General features: G+C 36.5%; 1 long non-coding RNA gene and 1 other non-coding gene across 5 annotated transcripts; one reads left to right on the top strand and one right to left on the bottom strand.

Annotated features, from left to right (window-relative positions):
* The first annotated feature begins 1,287 nt into the window (after nucleotides 1-1,287).
* On the top strand, nucleotides 1,288-6,043 carry LOC131249672 (uncharacterized). Of its 4 annotated transcripts, XR_009172861.1 has the most exons (5): nucleotides 1,288-1,454; nucleotides 1,844-1,947; nucleotides 2,028-2,126; nucleotides 2,207-3,086; nucleotides 5,750-6,043. It is a non-coding gene; the product is annotated as an uncharacterized LOC131249672 (long non-coding RNA). The 4 variants fall into 4 exon arrangements; XR_009172860.1 differs by having other exon boundaries at nucleotides 2,028-3,086; XR_009172859.1 differs by having other exon boundaries at nucleotides 1,844-2,126.
* Nucleotides 6,044-11,404: 5,361 nt separating this feature from the next.
* On the bottom strand, nucleotides 11,405-11,475 carry LOC131223583 (small nucleolar RNA Z267). Its single transcript, XR_009160568.1, has one exon. It is a non-coding gene; the product is annotated as a small nucleolar RNA Z267 (small nucleolar RNA).
* Between the last annotated feature and the right edge of the window lie 2,793 nt (nucleotides 11,476-14,268).

Raw genomic sequence — 14,268 nt, 5'->3', positions numbered from 1 at the left:
ATGGACTATTTCTTAACTGTTGGCATACTCACTTCAGTATTCCACTGCCGAAAACTAAGCCGTAGCAAGCTCACGGAGTGGATAGCATTGAATACAGGCTAAAGGATTCCCCTAAACTTCGGTAATGCCTTGTTTTCTTGGAGTGCAGTAATGTTCATGGCAGCCCAAAATAGCATAATCTTATACGTGTGTCATATTGGAATGTGTTCTAGGATTCACATCTTGAAATTCACTGCACATGATCATCCTAGTGTAATAAATGAGACATGATCATCAACAGTCTATTAAGCAACTTCTACCAAAAGAAGGAATTTATCTACTCCAGTAAGACAAGCCAAGCATCGGTATTACATCCAAAGTGAAAACCATCGGAATTACACCGTAAGCCCCATAAAGAAACAGTGATGGGCGACACCAGTATGAACAATGTAACATTGCACCTAAAACAACCTAGTTCAAGCAATGTGGCATGTCTGAGTTTTGGATCAGACTGATTTTTAGATGATTCTAACGGTCCATTGAATGCCTAAGGAAATAGACAGTCCATATTGATTTTACCACAATAGTCCATATTGATTTAGACATTCAACCATGTGAGTGCACCTTTGATTTGCCATCTCTTTAAGGTAATGAATTAGAAATCTACACCACTCAAACTTTTGCACGTCCTCATATGAACTAGGCCCACTGCATCAAAATCGGTGAATTGAAACGGATGAGATTTTGGTTTAGAAACGGTTATAAGCCGTACCTGATTTCAAAACCGTTACAAACCGTTTTAAAATCTGTTTTCTGTTTTAACAGTCAACGTTGTTATTGCCAATGTTTTGTTGGTGTGTCCAACTTGAGTTTTAGATCTTTTTAAGTTTTATTATTTAGTTCTATTGTTTTATGTTAAAACAGATGGACAGAGTGCATTCAATTAGAAGCATCATGGTGGACCCCACAAGGCCCCAACCACACATTACTGAATATTTGTCACAGCCTACCAAATCGGTTTCGATTTCGCCCTTTTGTTGCACCGAAACCCTCATTCGTACTCTCTCGAACTCTCTCGCGTGATCTCCCTCTCCCTCTCTCGATCTCTCGATCTCGACCCCCTCTCTCTCGATCTCCATCTCTCTGGATCTCCCTCTATTGATCTTGACCATCTCTCTCAATCTCCCTCTCCTAATCTCGACCCTCTCTCTTGATCTCCCTCTCCCTCTCTCTCTCTCTCTCTCTCTCTCTCTCTCTCTCTCTCTCTCTCTCTCTCTCTCGATGATCTTCATCTCTCGATCTCCCTCTCTCTCTCTCTCTCTCGATGATCTTCATCTCTCGATCTCCCTCTCTCTCCCTCCCTCTCTCGATCTCCCTCCCCCTGTCTGACTCTCGATCTGCAACATCCACCAGCCGCTACAACCGTGCCGCATCTCCGGTCATCAACAACATCCACCTGTTGTCAATTTGAAGAGGTTAGTATTGTCTTTATATTTTTTTATTTGAATTGAAAGAAATGTGGGTTTTAAAATGGTGAGTTCTGGAAGGCACCCATCGTTGAAACCTACTTAAAACCTCCTTGGTAGTACTGTGATGTATGGGTGGCACGCACACCATCCATCTATTTTGCAAGATCGTTCTAGGACGTGGGTCCCACCCAGTCACCAGGCCCACCGTGTTGTCAGTGAGAAATCCATCCTAGCCACGGGTTGGGCCAAAACCCTGCCGTGAGGCATATTCAAATCTCACGTAGGCCCCACCTGCATGGTGTTAAGGATTTTGGAGATTGTCACAAATCAATTTTTGCTGATGCTGATAGGTCGATTTACCTTGTTCTTTTTGTTTAAATAATAGCTTTTTTTAGATGTCAAAGAGAGATGAACTTTATTTCTAGATGTGCATGGTGGACAAAGGTCCAGAACGCTCTGATTGGTTCCCTTGGCAGTGAAATCCACACATCTGAATATGGTAGCCATTTTCTCGTAGGTCCACTGCAGCACTGCCTAACTAATCATGGCATGTTTGAAACACCTTTTTCCCACATGCAGGGGATTATTGAAGAGAAAGTAACCTACATTCAAGGTTTTCTGTTGCTCCTCCTTTATTGATGTAGAAAAGCTTGTGAAATGACGATTTTGCATGTACAGGTAATTGAAATTGATTTATTTTTTTCCCTTTTCCCTTAAGGAATTGATGGTTCTGATGAGGAATCAGATTCCTATGCCAGGACAGAAAGCTGGCCACTGCAAAACATGTTGCAGTATAATCTCATGAGCCTCGTTTGTGCAGACCGGGCTGTTAAATTTTTATGCAAAATGCCAAGTGATTGGGTGTGCAGTTAGGGTGTTCGATAAAATTCCTAAGAGGAATTTGATTGATTGGAGTGCGCTTGTTTCAATCATTTCCATTCATTTTGGAGCTTTTTTTTTTTTTCCTTTTCTTTTTTGTTTTCTATTTTCTTATGTTGTTTTGAAGTCTTAATTAAGCCATGATAGACAATTCCATTCTTTAAGGTAAGGTTATTTGTACTGATTGTATATACATCTCTGATAAAATCTGTTGGCTTGGGTAAAGGCTGCTGAAGAAGCAAGCATTTTAGGTGGTTTGTTGTTTTAGGTGAGATGGATGGCGAGGAACACATTGAAATTGAATCTGTAGCAGAGTTGTTATATGGTCTTATACATGCCCGGCATATCATAACCAACAATGGATTAAATGACCGGTCTTATACATGCCCGTTTTATCAATAGTTTTCATGATCATTGGTACAGATGATGGGTGGGTCATGCCCTAAACACAAAATCTATTTTTAAATTTACCTTCCACATAATCTGTTTTGGTTCTACTAGTTGCAAAAACTTATAAATTTGACAGTTCTTTAATAGTGCTTGTCTGGTATTCAGAAGATAATGAATACTTACCCAGCGTGGATCCTTCGCTAGAATTTCTCATCGCATCAAAAGACATCACTGCAACCGGCGCTTCCTCCACTCTCCTTATATTCAACAATGAAAGAGGCTTCTCCGATGAGAACATCAACTCTATATGCAACATTGGACAATGCACAAAGAAAGGGAAAAGACAATGTGGATATATTGGAGAGGAAGGTATTCCAATTCGGCAACAATTATTCTTCCCACCACTTCTATTACTGATTTTTTTGTGTTTTTCTTGAAGTGGATACATTACAACATCTTTGGTGTTTTCTATTACAAAATTTTCAGTTGGGTTAAGTATTTCCTTGGTTGACAGCAAAAATTAAAGCAGTCATCTATAAATTTTGCTATCGTCTAGATTTCCCACTAGAAATTGGAAATGTTACTAGATGGAATATTTAATTGACTGTCCACTTGGATGGGTGGATCCTTCCATGGATCTGCAACTGTGACAAAATCTTATTGTTCAGACAATCTTAACAGTTCGATGTTGAGACATACAAAAGGATGATGGAAAAGGATATTAGCAACTGTCAACAATGAATGTGACAAGTTCCCCCAATTGTGCAAGTGAAGTTGCACATTGTGTGATTGGAAAACAGTATCCTATCCATGGTGGGAATCACCTCATGAATGGTCTTGACAATGGATGGTCATGACACATGTCCAACGTGAGAGCAGGTCATCAGATAAGAACTTGTTGAGCTCCCTAATTTCATCCATGGTGGGACTTGCCTGATCAATGGTCTTAACAATGGACACTTCTAACTTGAGAGCAGTGTAGCTGATGAGAACTTGCTCAACTCTCCAGTTTCATCATCATCATAGCTATTCGGGGTTCTTTAAGTTTCAAATTTTGAATTTTCCAGATGTCTTTGTTGTTTTCATCATGCATTCTCTTTTAGGTGTTCCTAAATTCTAATGCATTGTGGAAGTTGGTTCCGTTTTATGTTTTGATTGGAGCTCAAACAATGTATCTTCACTTGTTAAGCCTTCTATTCTTGTTTCATGCTTGAAGTTATAACTATCTGAAACATGCTCTTGCATTCATCTAACTGTAAGCTTCTTGTTTGCTCAATGAATCTTGATTTTGGTTGTGATTTGAATGGGGAGTTTTTAAATACTCGGCAGCATATGACTCTTTATATGCTGACTAAATTGTTTTCACTAAGTCCAAAAGTTAGATTGTTGAACAATCCTAACCCTTGATATGTGGTCACTGGTTTGTTAAAATATGACCTGGGTGTTTTTAACTTCTAATCAAATAGTCAGATATCAAATAAACGTTTTCATGATGCATCTATACCGGGACCCATAATTGGACATTTTAATTTCAATTACTTGTATTCCATGTATGCAATTTCTAAATAATTTCCAGGTGCTTGCATATCACCCATCACTCTACCAAAGTCTTGAAGTGTTTTTTTTTTCCTTCTTCTTCTTTTTCATTTTGAATTACCATTCTCTTGTGAATAAGGGGTTCAATTTGACACCTTTCACCATCATCATAGTTACATTTTCCTGACTTTATGGCTCACTTTCGGACGTTCGTTTCACCATCATCGTAGCCTTGTCCTAGCTATGTGGGGTTCATCAACATCATATCTTGTTCAAGCTATTTTGGGGTTGATCTTCATTGTGGCCTCGTACTAGCTATTTAGGGTCAATCATCATAATTCCCTGGGTTGATGTACAAATCTTGCTTTACCAATTGCCTTCTAAATATGAATCTTCAAGATTGCTTGGCAAAAGAAGTATGACTAGCTGCTCACCTTCTCCTTTATGTTGGCCTTCCAACTGGCTGACTTCCAAGCTGTTACATCTCAGATATTTCGTAAAAACTGTATGGAATTTGAAGACTGTTTTGGAAAAAGTATCTCCTGTCAGGGGCCATCGGATATTGTGATTTATTAATGTAACCGTGTCTTCAGTTCACAGAAGCTCAAGTATCAAATGACACATGAATACAGAGAAAACAAGGTGGGTGCAGATAGATTGGCTCAGTTGGGCAGGAGCTAGCAGGCAGACCTTCCTTTAGAGATGAAATGCATCATGATGATGATTAATGCTGGAATTGGCCATGTCCACTGTAGATAGCCTCGATAAAGCACCTACTAAATTATTCACCTGACTCAGTTGTTGTGTCTCTTATATCTGGTAATTCAGTGCAGCGCAATCTGCATAGTCTCTCATAATGCAGGGATCTCTTGTTTCAGGTCTACATGCCGCTAATTAGCCAAGGTTTTGGATGTGCTCTTTGCTTGCAGATTATCTACACTTTTGTATCTTCCTTGCTTCAACTGATGTTGCTTACGATTGCATCTTAGTCACTGCTAGTTGTGTTTTGTTTTGAAGCATTTTAGCTCTAGGTTTCACATACTAATCCAAGTACTAACAAAATTATTACTAATTTGAGGAATCCAGTTGGATGGTTAAGATTGTCCATCAATATATAGGATTTGTGAGCTAAGGATTCTTCATGATATGTCCACCTGATGGATGGTCCATATCTTGCAATGTGTGACAGATTACAATTTTGAATCAATGACATTATTTTCGGTGTTCATGTTAGGTAAGATTCTTGGTTTTGTATGTATCATTTATTTTGGACTAAAATCATTACTTAAAACCCTTTTCATATCCTTTTGTGTTGCATGATTTAGTGGTGTTCAATGACCCAATATTTTCGTGATGCTAATGGAAATTGTTGGTATAAATATTCATAATACATGGATCATTTAATCTTACCAATAAATTCTTGATATGATATGGAAAATGGAATTTGTCCCTTCAGGGATATTAGAGGAGAATGTGAAGTTATTTTCATATGGCAGGTCCTGATTGTTCTTCAGTGGGCTATGGAGCAACACAAGAGATTGGTCCTTTCATCATTGATTCAGATGGAGGGCTTAAATTCAATCCTTACTCATGAAACAAGGTCTTGAAATATATTCATATCATACATGCCCCCATAGATATACATACATACATCTAAACATGCATGCATTCTTACAGATGCATAGAGTAGGGAAAATGGTACATAAATTTTCATGATATGCTACAGAGGCCAAAATTTGGAACGTTCAATCTGAAAAGGAAAATGTGGGGGTTTTGTGTTTTTGGTAACATTGGTCTAGTAGGGTTGTTTAACATTTTTGGGATTACTTGGGCATTGCCAGGGATGCTTGAGTGTTTTGTTTAGGCTTGTCAGGGGTTATTCCAGGTGAAAGAGAAGTCTCTTTGGTGCTTGTCTTTGTGGGCTGGTCTATGGTCTATCTGGATGGAATGGAACAACAACACCTTTTGCAATAGAGGAGAGTCGATGGATGTTACTTTTCTCAGGGTGAGGAGCAATGTTGTTCATTAGGTGGCAGGTCTTGAAACATTTGCATAGTTTAGTAAGGCTCGTATAGAGGCATCTTGGAAAGTAGCCTTTGTTTGTTAATGTTCTTGTTGGACTTTTCCTTGTATACTTGTGTGTCTAGGAAACAAGTAGATTTTGTATCATTTATGGTTTACTCTTACCTGAAATGAATTTTGTACATAGTCCAATAGGAAAGTTGAACTTATTGGTAGCACAATCTCTTGGCCTTTTGAAGTTTATATTGCTTTCAAATTCTCTAGTTTATTTATTTGTGTAATTTATTATTATTGTTATTATTATTATTACTACTACTTTTTGCAGAATTGTTTCATCTTATTTGTATTTCGTTGACCTGGAACTGATTACATACTACTTCTTCTAATGTTGAGTAGTTCGTGGTTTAACATTTTTCCTCCTGCGTTTGATAGAAGTGATGTAACTCTCTTGAAGGTTTCTTCTCCTAAAATTTGTGAAATTCTCAAGTACCCATTTAGGTTCTTCATGTATAATGTCCTTCTGGGAGTGGACGATATCATTTATAGAACTGTTTAGAATTCATGAACATAGATGGATGGGTAACTCCTATGTATTTTCCATTAAAATGTACATGAATTTTCCATTAAAATAGATATTTATAAACATAAATGACTTGTCCATTAAAACCCATCAATGCAACTCCTATGTAATTTCCAAATGTTATTTCTCTAACTGTTGGATTTGTTCTGAAATTTTGGATTGTGCTCGCACTCGTGTTGATTCTAACCCGACTTTCCTCATTTCTAGCCTTCAAAGAAATGTCAATGGTCCAGTATTGCCTTTCATATCTGCTCTCTACACTAAATTCATTCATATTTACTAGATTGTGTTAGATGTTACATTTGAATTTGGAAGTTCATACATGCACCTGAACCCACTTGAGTACACATATATTGGGATCTCTTCCCTTAGAAAAGGCACATTGTTCCATTGTCATTGAATGCAAGTCCCTATTCTGTATAAATATTCTACTGAAATATATGGATCTTCATGTGCTTCTACATGATCAACATATTCATGTAGTTTTTCTTTTCCCCCATGAAATGCTAAGGTACTTAGGGCATCATGTAAGAATATACATATTGGGAGCATTGCCCAATGGTGCCATGTAGATTCCCAAATGGCATGAGAAATGAATTGGAATTGTTACTGGACCCACTTTAGATTTAGATAGGTCAACATTCAAAATTCATATTGATTTAACAATCTTTACCTCTGATTAATGAGCATTTGTTTGGTGGATTTGGACCATTGACCGTTCTCATTCAACGGAACAACCCCATTTTACATGAGGCTTGTACATATGGGGCTATGGTTAGGTTATCTAGACATAGATTGACCATTGATTTATTGGCCCCAAATGTGGATGGACCATAACCTAACAATCCTCCCAAAATGGAAAGATGATACCATCAAGACAGTTGTCCTACAAAGAGAAAGATGGTGACGATGGTGATCTCCAAGCTGACTACCAAAGGGAATTCTGTAAGCTAACAATGGTGAAATCAAGATGAATCTTAGGCTTTTCATTTTCCTTTGTTTTGTATCTGATCTTCCTTTTTTGGTAATGAATATATTGCCATCTTGTCTTTAGAATTTCATCAGTATGCTTTTACTTATGCAGGGCAGTTTTACAGGACCTAAGATCTTTTGGTCTGGTTCTAGTCTCCCGATTGAAGCTACTGGCTATGGACTGGTACTCTTGAATTCTGATGGCTGCTAATGTTTTTCATATGTAAAAGAGTCACTACCATTGTTCACTTGCTGTGTTTCTGTTTAAGCCTCAACGTCAATAGTTTCTAGACCAACGCTTTCTTCTAGTTTAAAAACACATGGTGACTGTTATATATATATATATATATATATTGTTAATGGTTTGTTCTATAATTGGAGAGAAAGGAATTAATAATTTGTTCTGAATAAGTCTATGCATGTGGTTTACTCTTTACTTTAAAAAAAATAAAAAAAGCTATTTCTAAATTCAAGCATTTTTGTCCTGATCATCATGCAAGATTCGTAGATGTACGACCCATGCTCTAGGGTCCACACCATTGATATATACATTTTCTTTTATAGGTTCATTTGTCTCATTAACTTCTCTAATAGTTGTGCATGTTAGTTTAGACTGATTAGCATTTTCATATTACAGAATTGCTTCACGCCCTCTAGTTTTTATGGACACCAGTAACTTGTATTCTTTGGTGAGACCTTTTCTTTCATTAAACTGCTAGTTTTTCTGTTATATTGTTATAGAGAAATGCTTCTACAGAAGGTGTTTTCGTACAGTTCCATGAAGAGTGCACCATAAGTGCACAATATTCCCTAGAATCTTAACACTCTTCCTTCCTTGATGATTTAAATTAAGGTTGCCTTCAGATGGCCAAGCAACTTGAATTGAATGCTGACATGGGACTCAAAATTTAATAATTGTAATTCAATGTGATAGTGCATCTAAATGCAATGAAACAGCTTCAAGCACATTATTTTCTTATGTTTTTCTTTGGATTAATCTCTATTTTGATGGAATGCAATAAACTTCTATTTATTTATTTCCCTTGACCCTAAATTTTGTGTTTATCAGGGTTTAAAATTGTTCCTAAAATTCCATCATAAAATCTGACCGTTAGCAACATTAAGAACGATTTAAAACCATTCCTAAAATTTTGTTCCTAAAATGTGACCGTTGGCACTAGAACGGTTTAAAACCGTTCCTAAAATTCCGTTTCTAAAATTTGAAATGGTACTTAAAATAGTTCTAAACTGTTCCTATTTTTTTTGCGACGCTTCATTTAGGAACGGTTTTAAACCATTCCTAAATGACGATTTTGGTGTAGTGAGGCATTGGTGCACATAAAAGCTTTTATGAAGAAATTATCCATTGACCATTATAAACAAGGAGATTTCCTTAACAATTGTAAGGAAACATACAACTACACATCAAATAATAGAGGGTTCTGGAATCCTCTTTAAATTTTGGACTTGCAAAATCTGGATGTTAACAGGTTGCAAAACAATACCATTAAAGAGAAAGGATCATATTGCAAAACATCAACTGAAGTCAATTAGTAAAATAATAATAATAATAATAATAATAATAATAATAACCTGAAGGGCACAATAGTTACTTAAGGAATATAAGAACTCCTCACTGGCATTTTCAGTAATCATCTCTGGCATAGCCTTTGGATTTGGGTTAAGTATTTGGGAAAAAAAGATATTCAAAAGTTGAGGTAACAAAGAAACAGACACCACCAATTTGTTTATTACGACAGTAATATTTTTTGGGCTGCAAATTCTCCTAGACTCAGTAAAGCACAGTAAAAAAAATAAACAAATAAAAATATATTTTAGCAAAGACACATGACTAAAGGACTTCATGTTCAAGGTTCTTCTCTCCTCTTGCTAGCTTCCGAGAGCATCTGGCACATCTTAAAAAAGCTTTCTTTTTCATTAGCTTGATGGATGGCAAGTTCACCCCTTTTTTTCTTGTTTCTTCTTTGCAATAATTTTTTTGTTATGGATTTTTTTATTATAAAAAAGATAAAAATATATTTAAAAAGAAGAAGAAGAAGCCTTCAAGTTAGTTCATCCATCAAACATAAGGAAATAACAATGAGCATTTGCAGTCTATGACTTAATTAGCAAATGTAAGAACTTCATCAATTCAGCATTTCAACTGCTAAAAAATTCACCAAATATCCAATAGCATTCTAAAAGAACGTCCAAAATCAACCAATATAGACCCAAGGATCAAGCAACCAATTGCAGTTAAGAACTGCAAACCGTGAATTGGCAGGTGAATTGTAACAGAAGGGAGAACCAATGAAGAACAAACTTTATCAATTCAATTGACTTAATACACACCAAGGATCGAATGTTAGTACCAAGCAACATGCCTTTTGTGTTTGTTTATAAACTATTACAATAACCCCAATTCATGTGCTTCTGATCATGCAGATGCTAGATGATTAAAAAAAATCATATCATACATTATATTAAAAAATCAATAACATGGAAAGGCATGTTTGTTTTGAGAAAAAACCATGGAAAGGAACAGATGACAATTTACTCTGTTTGAGAAACAAGAGAAAAGGAAAAAAGAAAAGGACGAGAATCAATTTCGCCTTCCTAGCTTTTAAAAACAAGTAAAACTAACCCCTTTGAAAATAAATAAATAAATATAATTTAAATATAGATTTCCTATGTGCTGTCAGGCCAACTATAATAGTTTGTACAATTGAACTGTCCAAGAGTTCGTACACAACTATGGAGCTTTGACAAGGCTAATTCTATATCACAAAAGAGGAATCATATGATCCCAAGCAAATGATATGTGTAACATCATCACAAAAGAGGAGTTAATAACTAGACTATTCTCAAAATTTTCTGAAATTGTTGCTGTAAAAAGGATTAATTTCCCTATGATTCAGAAAATGGTAGGTTCTGGTAATATTCTCCCATTGAATTAGGTGTGAAATATTCCTTTTCACTATCTGTTTGAAGGTTACCAATCAGATAAAGCAAGGCATGATTTTAGAAATCTACAAAATTTGCATTTTAAAAAGGAGGAGCCAAGCTAGCATTGCAACGCCCAACCCATTTTCACATTTTTTTACTGAAATTTCTATCCAAACTATCCCTAAATCATCCGGTTGGAAAAACTTTTAGGAAACCAGTCATCTATGGGCTTGATAGATAAACTGTCTGAATTACGGGACTGATGTCTGAAGATATTGTCCTGCAGATTACAATACACATCCAACTCCAGTGGGAGTAAGAAACAGAACCAGCATCCTTTATATTCTTGCAAGGAGCTAGATACCACTATATTTTTATTTCTTTTCAAGTAAAGAGCAGAGTTATTATGAGGATTACACATCATCAGAAGAATGAAGTAGTGAAATACAAACAATATGATGTGCATTAGTCTTGTGAAGTTAACTAAACATCATGATCATTAGATTAATTAAATTGGAAACTCAAAAATAGAGAGGACTACTAAAGGCACTTGTAACCAATCAAAGAAGCAGAAACACATACCAAATGCAATACTTTTACTTCAAGAAAAAAAAAAAAAAAAAAAAAAAAAAAAATGCCGAAGATGACATTGTTTTCATAGAAGTTACTTGAAGTATATTTAAAACCCATCATAGGCATTGCATCAAAGTAATCAAATCAGAAATATATTTTAACTTAATTATCAGCACTTAAATATATATCGTGCTTCCGCAAAATGCCAAGAATGTCTAAAAATAAGTGAAACACTAAATTCCTGCCCAAAGATCGATAACCTAAACTACCATCATTAAAATAAAATAAAATTGAAAAAAAAAAACCAGTAACCCTTAAGATGTTGAAAGTGTAATATCTTGCATAGTTTAAACAACATCAAAACATCAGGATCATGTAACCACATTATAATTTTAATTTCAGGCTTGCAAATAGCATACTACATGGCGGAAGAAAACTAGTGATAAATAGGCGTATTTAATCAAATGTTTCCAAGAAAACATCTTATATGAAGAAAGAAAATAAATAGCCAAAAAAAAAAAAAAAAAAAAAAACACCAAGCAAATAGGTGATTGCATGTGTAGAAACCCTTCTAGCCTAAGTTTAATCACTCAAATAGATTGAATAGTCGACTCCACCTTGAAACTAGATAAGGGGAAAAAACTACATGGTTGAGCCTCCAGATGCCCCAAAATCAGTAGAAGATTCATGGCTCTTGGTATATTTAGTTTGATGACTCTAAACATTACATGTTGTTTCACCATTAGCTTCAGGAAACCTCATTTCAAAATAGATAAATTAGTTAGATTGTGAAGCCCTTCTTATTATATATGCAAGAAACAACCAAGAAGCCAAATGAGTTTATTAGTAGTCTTCTTTCACACTCTAGGTAACATCCATTTGCATCCCCTGTAGTTCAAACTGTGCCCATTCATGTTCACGAGAAACATTCCATTGCTAAATAGCTAAAATCATCTGATCATGGAGATTCTGGACTGGGCCATCTAATCTATGACATGATAGACAGTTTTAACCACCAAAACATTCCTTTTTGAGCCATTTCATCAAATAGTTAGCAAGCATGAAATACAGGAGTGTTGAGGCATAAAAAATCAGAAGAAAGAATTAACGAAAAGGAGATTGAAAGGTAAGAAGTGGAAGGAAATGAAAAATGAAGAAAGACAAATGTTTTTGAGGTTAATTGCGAGGGTCCAGGCAATCGATATTAGTTACGCGGGTCCGCACAATGAAAATGTTAGTTGCGCGGGTTCGCACAGATGATATCAGGACATGATTCCCATACATGATCTAGATTGATGAGAGGTGGGTCCCATGGCACCAAAATCGAGGTGCCACACATGTGAGGGCCTATAAATACCCCCTCTCCTTCATTTAGACCGATTGAAGATTTTGGAGAGAAGCAGAACAAGGAGGGAGACTGAAGGTGAGAAAGAGAAGCACCGGTGGTTTGAGCGGACCCGCACAAACCATATTGGTTACGTGGGTTCGCGCAACCAGACTGCCCTGTAGTCTGTAAAGCTTAAAGGGGTGACATGCTGCTGAAATGGCCAAGTTACCAAATTTCTTCTATTCAAGCTTTAAGAGGAGAAACCAGAAGAAAGGATATTCGAGTCATATTCCTCTTAAAGAGATGATCAAATCACGAGTCGAACTGCTGCCAGATTTGATATCTAATTTGGACATTTGAACTTTGTCAATTGTCAATTTCTGCATTCTAAATAATTTATCTTAGAATTAAGGAATGTTTGAGGATGTAAATGAACTCAGTACTAATAAAATATAATGATTGTCTTTAATACTCTCTCTGTTATGTGTGAATAAGATAATATCCCAAATCAAATGCATTTGTTTCTTGTTCGAAACAAAATAACGACTCAGCTGGGGACTTTATTTTATTTAAATGTTAATATTGAGATAGTTAAGAACTTTTATAATAGTTTGGCGTCTTTCTGATGCCAAAATGGCGACTCTCAGTGGGAACATCCTCCGCTTCATCTCTAAGATAGATTATTTGATTCTTCAAATACTAACTATAATTATGCTTTATGATCGAAGGTTTCTAAATTCGACTACAAGTTATAACCAATGGCAAATTTTGCAAGAAAGTGAGCTTCCATTTCACTCCAGCTGGATTCATGATAGAGTACGCACCAAACCAACCTCCGGAGTACATGACTCGATTTCCTACAAGCAAAAATAACCTGACTCGAGCGACAGCTGGGGTTGTATTTGTTTCTCCCCAACTGTTAGAAGGAGATAAGGGCTGGACTGTCGTAATGTCTCACAGGATGAGAGCACAAAATGTGAGAAGCCCCAAGATGAAGCTGCCTTCACCAAGAGTTAGAGGGCCAATAACGCGCAATGCAGCTAGAAAGAATCCTGAACTCGCCCCTCCTGCAATATATCCTGAGCGAATAGTCCCGCAGTTAGCGTCGCGTGATTTTTTGACTTTGGTTGCCCCGAGGGTCAAATGGACGAAAGATTAAAAAGGTAAAGTGTTAATGGCAAGTTCACCAATGTCCGTATCACCCCGGATAGGCTCACCAATGTTTGTATCTCCCCAATCGATCAATGACACCGGAAGCCTAGTAAAGTCGAATGAAACTCCATCCTCTCTTCTCTTAGTAAGTCCTATTACATCAACATATTAGCTGTAGTGCATATGGCTAGGACAAATCAGGATAATATGCCAGCTACAGAAGATCGTATGAATGGAATGGCAGAAGCACAGAGGACACTAATGGAAGAGTATAGAAATCTCATAGAGGCTTTAGCGACCCTTACACACAATGTTGCCCAAATAGCGGCTCCACCAATGATGGGCATGATGAATGGACAAGAAAACCAGCCCGAAGGCTTTCAACCACAGAGGACAGGATCACGAGGGTCTGTTCTAGCCGTGAGAACCATAACACAAGATGA

This window comes from Magnolia sinica, chromosome 1 (assembly GCF_029962835.1).
Source record: "Magnolia sinica isolate HGM2019 chromosome 1, MsV1, whole genome shotgun sequence".
Lineage (NCBI taxonomy): Eukaryota > Viridiplantae > Streptophyta > Magnoliopsida > Magnoliales > Magnoliaceae > Magnolia > Magnolia sinica.
This window is presented reverse-complemented; position numbering and strand designations above follow the sequence as displayed.